Below are 7,691 nucleotides of genomic sequence, written 5' to 3' on the forward strand. Positions count from 1 at the left end.
CAGCATCGCACGTTTTCGTACGGGTTGATTCGGTGAAAACGCCACTGCAGCTCCCGTACGAAGGACCATTCCCCGTCATATCACGATCCGATAAAACCTACGTAGTACAAATTCGCGGCAAAAATAGTACCATATCCATAGATAGATTAAAACCGGCCTACCTATTCGAAGCTAACGAAATTCCTGACGATAGAAACCAACCGATTCCCGCAGTCATACCCAAGGACGTACAATATAAAAATCCGACTTGCTCGCGAGAATATACACAAACGCGATCAGGCAGGCGTGTAAGATTCCCAGATCGCTTGCAAGTTAGTCATTAGTGGTTTAATGTATATAGATAAGTAGTTTATAATTTGTACATAGTAGTTTAAGATTAGTCATAAGCGCAACAACCACTAAGTAATAGTAAATATAGCGTTTACACTGAAAGGGGGGTGATGTAGCGGCTGGCAGCAGTAACAATAAAGTAATATTCGCTGTAGAAATAGCCAGCACGGTTTATGGTGTGCAGGATAAGTAAGTTACCTTTGAGGAGACGTTTTAGCTTTTAATATTTTTAAGAAGTAACAGAAAAATAAACTTTAGTCAACGTCCTCGATAGCATGTCCATAACGCCATAAACCGAGGATTACCTGGGACCTGGGCCCAGCGGCCCATATGGCCATGACCGTTAGGCCCCAGGTAAGCGAACCTCGGGAAATCCGGCTACATTACTGAAAATTAATAGTTAACAACAATTCCCCCGTCGACGTCCGTGTCGCCCTTCCTAAGGGACAAGAAGGGCGGCACCCACAAACAGGTAAGATGATTAGCTTACCAGAATATGTACGGTGGCCAATCACCGAAACGTACGGGTGCAACAAAATGCTTATAAGCAAATGCAAAAAATTGGAAAAGACATTCGACAAGTTACAAGGTAAAAATATAGAATTGGAGGCGAGAATCAGAAGTATCAAATAAAGCTATCGAAGGAACTTGTGATTCATTTTAATACACGACACAACTCTCTCTCTCTCTCTCCCTCCAAATGTGATATTAAAGAAAACATATGTAATGGAGGGGTTAGTTATCAGGGCAAAACATTTGCATTATCAGTAAGGTGTATTATAGCTGATGCACCAGCTCGAGCTTTTATCTTAAATCATCGGGGACATACGTCTTACTGACCTTGCTCGAAGTACAAAGTGGTGTACGTCAGAAAGGTAGATATGTTTTCACTGGTGTACACCATTCTCTCAGAAATGATGAGATGTACGTTAGATGTCTTGATGAGGACCATCATAAAGAAGGTTCAAGTCCACTATCTTTGATAGCGTTTGGAATGGTATCACAAGTACCTTTTGAATACATGCATCTCGTATGCTTAGGTGTAATGAAAAAATTATTATCTGCCTGGATAGACGGCAAATATTCCCATTCTTCTATAATATACTTACTTAAATTATACTAATTATAAAGATATTCAGATAATATCCAGTAGGTTAATGAAATTAAAGAAATACTGCCCGTCTGATTTTACAAGGCGTCCCAGGGAAATCAAAATCTTTTCTAAATTTAAAACTACCGAATTCCGACAATTTCTTCTATATACAGGACCATTTGTTACACATGGCCTGTTAAGTAATAATTTGTACAAACATTTCCTTTTTCTTCATGCCTCTATGAGGATTTTAATTTCACCCATATTATCAGAGAATTTTTTAGAATATGCAGAACAAGCTCTGCAGAGATTTGTTATTAGAAGTAAACTTTACTATGGCTGTCTGTTCAATAGTTATAATGTTCATGGTCTATTTCATTTATCCAATGATGTAAGGCACTTCGGTAATTTAGATTCTTTTTCTGCTTTCCCCTATGAAAGCAATATGTCCCTCTTTAAAAAGTATTGCAGGAAGCCACATTTGCCACTGCAGCAAATTTATTTAATAGAAAGATGGAAGAAGAGCAGCATGGTACAAGGCACAATCAGGATGTTAATTCTTCATTCATTCATGTATCTCACCCATTTGGTAATGGTACTCATGGTCTTCGGTACCAAAAAATACAATTTGCTAATATATTGTTAAGTATAGACACACGCGACAATTGTTGCATTTTATATGACGGTCGTATCTGCATCATACAAGATATTTACCATCATAATAATACTGCCACATTAGATGCAAAAAGATTTATGGAAACCACTGACTTTTATAACGTTGGTATATTGTCTTCGGCGCTCGATATATATAAATGCAGTACACTTAGCACTGAAAAGTTGTAATACACTAGTAAAGTAAATATATTTAGTTTATTCTATACATTAAATTATTTACTATACATAGATTGTTTCCATAACTCAGTTCATTATTTCATAAGTATAAATATATCGTTCATTAAATTTGCTTAAATAACATGCTGTCATCGTATTTAATATACCCTCTATTGCATGAATTTTTAACGATGAGTTGAAAAAAATATTTACAAAATAAGTGTATATATTTTTACGATAAAGTAATTAACGACTTTTCTGAAAAAATCACTGTATTAAGTTATAGTTTATAGAAAATAATAAAAAGAAGTTTTTATATCTTTCTTTCGTGTCAGTGTATCTATTTTCGAATCGAAATAAATAAATTGCTTAGTTTAGTCATTTTTAATATTCGTTTACAATTTTTATGGAAACAGCTTCTTCATTGGTATATATTAGCCTACGCCACTGCCATGCGTGTCACTATGGTGAACTGATAGTGTCATTGGCAGTGCCGCGTCGCCCCTGTGCTATATCGCGGTGCTTTGATAGTGCCGTGACACGGGTGTCGCCCCAGTGCTAGCCCTGTGCCGTTACGAAAAATGAGTGGCAGCACCGTGCTTGTACAGTGCTTCGTTCCACCAGGTGTCACTGACGTGCCAATCGCTAGTTGTCTGGGTATATTACTTATTTTATAAGAATATAAACCATTTATTGTAGATTGAAAATACAGAATAAATTTATTTCTAACAGTAACATTTTATGATACAATACTAAAAACAGAATTATTATCTTTCATTCTGATGTCATTGTAATGTAACACTAATATTATAACACTTTTGTACATTCTATTACTTATTAATTCTAAACGATTACTGTAAGAGCAAAATAACTTTGTTCTATGTATAAACTACTGAAGTATAAATTTCCTTTAGTAGAAAATTGTATTTCAGAGTCTTAACATCTAAAATTTAATACAAAAAAAAGAGAATTGTTTTTACAAAATACAATTTGCAATTTATCATAAAGATTGTAATGAAAGAGATAATAGTTATAAATATTACTAAAACGTATAAAAAAGAAGACCAGATTGAATTTAAAGAACTATCTCAAAGTGTGAATGAAAGGGGAAAAAGAATAATAAGATAGAAAATTACAAAACAGCTGCATGTAAATACTTCACACAATTAGCTTCAGAAATCCATCATGAAAATGAGGAAAAAACAAGGCTTAAAACAGTGCACAGAGTAATAAGAAAAATGGATTTAATGAATGACAAAAAGAAAGTTATAAATAAATGAAATAAATAGAAGAAAAGGGTCGTTTTTTGCCAAAGAGTTCGTTAAAAAATCTCAAGATTGATGGAAAGATATTATTTTGTTAACAAGAGTAGATTTTTGGTTCATAAAGAAAAAGTTTAGTAGTATAGAGGCAAATAAATGAAGGTCTATAGTTAACAAATGCAAAATCTACTTTAAAATACAAAGAAGGTTGTGCAATTGTATGGGTATCCATTTAGCCTATCAAAATTGGAAAATTTGTATTTATCAAAGACATTTAAGAACAAACTAGGTATCTCAGCTTTCTAGAAAACAATTGTTGGTAATGTTTAATTTATTATGCCATGGGGTATACGTAGTCATGTCCTCTACTGAGTCATAATTCCATCCAAGAACTGCATATACATCTCTGCCAAGTATGTGTCTTTGTACTTCGCAAAATAAATTTTGTTCTGTTTCTAAGCACAAGTGAAGTCGGTTCTTTATTTATCCCAATGTGTTACCAGATATTATATTGAAAACACTCAAACTAACCAATAGCAATTTACTAAAAATCATATATGAATAAATGAAAATAACATAAGAATCCAAAATACATTAAAATTTTATCAACATAATGATCCTAAACAAAAAACAAGAATTATGCAGAAATATTTGTACTACGATTGTTTGAAAGTCTTACATCCATTTCCAAACTTAAATCCTGTAGAAAACATGTAAGTCAAATTAGAAAAATGGAAATAAATTCCAAAGTTGAATTGCAAATAAAGCTGAAAGAAGACTGCAGCTTTATTTCTTCAAAATATTTAAAAAAAATTATTCTTAATGTGCGTAAATACTGTAAGATTATTAATCCATTCGCATTATATGACTATCTGTAAACGCACATGTTCCTATATAAATTATATGAGTTCAGCTGGTAAGCTTACACTGACTTATTCAAATGTATGTAATTTCTTTATGTAAATGTTTTTTTATGTAAATGTATTCTATAGCAATGTACAGACATAAGGCCTTAGCAAAACTATCTTTTCTTTGGATCTTACATGGTTTGCTTTAAGGAAAAATGATTTCTTTTTCTTCATACCTTAAAAAGCAGCCGCAAGGAAGTTTTCCTTTTGTCATATAATACAATCATATTACAATATTTCTGGTAAAGAGTTGCTTTTAGTACCACACATTCAAAGTTTCAGACAAAAATATTTATTAGTTGCTTTTATATGACATTTTAGGTATTGCTATGCTATTATCCTTCTTGCTAAGACATTTCAATCAGATTTCACAGGATACTGCAAGGTATTTAAATGCATTACCATTGGGTTAAATGAAGGAAATTTGCAATAAAATTGTAAAATCATAATTTTTTATAAAATTTATGTACAAAATATTTACTTTTCAAAAAAAGACTATATATATTAGCCTATTAGTGCCAGTCGTCTCAATATAAGGGTTTATATAAATTTTTTGTGAATCCTTCCTGTTATCGCTTAGTCTACATATACAAACGAGGTAGTATGTTACTTCAATTTGTATTAGTTGAAGTACTTTAGTATTTTATACATGTATGTTACATATATATTTTATATTTAGTTACACAATTTTCATTTGTCAGCTTCTATGTCTGCATTAGTGGGTTATTGAGACAACATTTTGTCTAAAATGTATTCTACCCCTAAATGTTATTGTTAGAAAAATTTGTTCTGAATTTCAAACTACTACTTTTTTATCAAATAAGTAACTTAGTATTTAAATTATTCTTACTTACATATACCAATAAATACAGGCAATGTATAGTGTCTGTAATTAGTATGAGTGACTGTATGTACATATGTATATAGAAATGTTTACCATTTTCTAAATCACTTTTCGTGCAACGTATAACACTACAATTCTACATAAACTGTTTCACCAACCTTAAAACAATCGGCATCTCTTCGTGCGTGTCCCCAACAGCAGTAATACATCAATCAACTTACGTTAAGCGTCTCGAAACGACTACGGCAGTTTCCAATTCGCATGCTTCGATGTATAAATCATAAACGTAACAGGTTTTGTACTAGATACCTCTCAGCTCTAGATAGCTCTGTAAAATATACTTCGATATAGAATAATGCAAGGCGAAGAAGTACCTTGAAAAGAATGTTCTTATAAATTTTCGTTCTAATACCAACAAAAATTTTTCGCGGCAAATGCGAGAGAATCTTCTGTTCCTGCCGGTTTTATTAACACCACCTTAAACTACACTTAACCTAGAGCGTAACCTACTTTACAAGAGTAATTGTTTACTTTACAGAGATTTACCCTAGGGATTTTGGTGCTGTTGTTTGGCATTATTGTATGGGAACATTATTGCTAGTCACCGTCACGGTTCAACATGAATTTTATGCTTATCAATTTCCACTGGTTTTACATTATTTGCTATCAGTCGTAGTCGTTTGGAAATAACTCGTCGAACGTAAAACTTGCCCTTTCAGTATTTTCGTTTCTGTCGATCTTTTTTTTCCTTGCATACGTATTCCCCACTTTTTTTTGCACACTTATTCATTACTTTCTGTTTACATTCCGTTATTCAATTTTTCCATAAAAACTCTACAATACTTTTTTTTAATTTTTATGTAATATGTGTTATATGTGATGTGAGTGTCAGTACAAATGTAAGTATTGGATGTTGTTCCATGGCACACTCACAGGTCTTAGGCTGTTTTCCAGACCCCTCTTCTCTGGTCCCTCAGTTCCGTCTGTCATGCATGTTTCCAATTTGCCATTGTCAACCACGGGCATAAATTCTACCCAAGAGTTCGACAGGGACCTCAGTCCCCATCTGGAAAATATCCGGCTAGCGTTCTGGCATCTGCGAACCTCGATGACTACCTTCGAGAGGCAGTTCATTTATACTATCATTCATTGTCTGATTTCGAGTTTATGGCTGCAACAGACGAAGGCCCACTTAGTTCGTATTCGGACTGCAGAAGGAAACCCCAAACTCAGAAAGACCAGACCTAGTGCCCATTGACAATGTCATGTTTAACGACACATGCCTGACAGGATGTAGATTTCATGGCCACTTTCTCCTTTTTGTAGTACCACCTCCCAAAAGACCACGGACACTCCTTATAGGTTACTGTCCGCATAGCCATACCCTAACAAGACTCACATAGTCCAATTAGATGAAAGATCTTCCCTCTCCAATATTAGAATCTTGCAAGATTTCCAAATGAGGGCAGTTGAACTTCAGTATCGCGCCTGAACGTTCATCTTTGAACCGAGCCTTCCTTATCTGACAACTCATTTCACCAAACTACCATAAGCGATCGAGAAAAATATAGTCGAGGAGGAAAGCCCTCTCCAGGAGTCGGGCTCTTTCAGCTTGATTGTCTTGCTACAGCACACAATCCCTGAAAACCCACCTCAATACCAGAATTGATCCCCAGAGTGGACAATCTCTGGGTCAGAGTTAGTTTCTCAAATACGGCAGTCTGACAACATCATCCAAGCCGTGAGAGCAGGAGTTAATCCTCGTGAGACGTGTGGCAAGTTACGGTCGGAAGCACGGACTTCATCACAACGACCTGCGCCCCTCATCCGCGCCAAAGAGCACCACTTGCAGTGGACCGACTATAGTTTTTTTCTTCAATCGCTCATTTATACATCGATCTCAACAGTCGGAGGCACCGAACAGAGCTTTACAACCTCTGTTGGCCAGTTTACCTGGCCGCTGCTGAAGCACGAGCCTCGCGTAGCGAGTAGCGCGAACCAGATGTAAATGGTACGTGTATTTTGTTTAGTGGTACGCATAGCTGTTCTTTACGACGCAAGCATGAGTGCATCCAATTCTCCCGTGGAGTAAAGATAAATTTGAAGCAATTTACTTCGTAAGCCACCATAGGCGATGTCAATAAAAATTTGAGTTTGAGTTTGAGTTTGAGTTTTTTATTTTCCACTAATTATACACTATTTGAACCTTTTTTTTAAGTAGTATAAGTCCATTTTATATTGTATGGAGATATTTAAGGGTTTATATTTGAATGGTTCGAAATATATTGTTATGTTTTTTAAATATTAAAATGATTTAACTTTACAATGTAATCGTTTTTAAAGTATTATTTAAAAGAAATTTACACTTTTGATGCTCTCGAATAGACTTACGTCATTTTCAAAACCAACAAAATGTGGAAATC

At 34.5% G+C, this 7,691-nt stretch overlaps 1 pseudogene; it reads left to right on the forward strand.

Moving 5' to 3' along the window:
* Positions 1 to 1,324: 1,324 nt before the first annotated feature.
* LOC143431777 (uncharacterized) lies at positions 1,325 to 2,266 on the forward strand (annotated as a pseudogene).
* The last annotated feature ends 5,425 nt before the right edge of the window (positions 2,267 to 7,691 follow it).

This window comes from Xylocopa sonorina, unplaced genomic scaffold (assembly GCF_050948175.1).
Source record: "Xylocopa sonorina isolate GNS202 unplaced genomic scaffold, iyXylSono1_principal scaffold0014, whole genome shotgun sequence".
Lineage (NCBI taxonomy): Eukaryota > Metazoa > Arthropoda > Insecta > Hymenoptera > Apidae > Xylocopa > Xylocopa sonorina.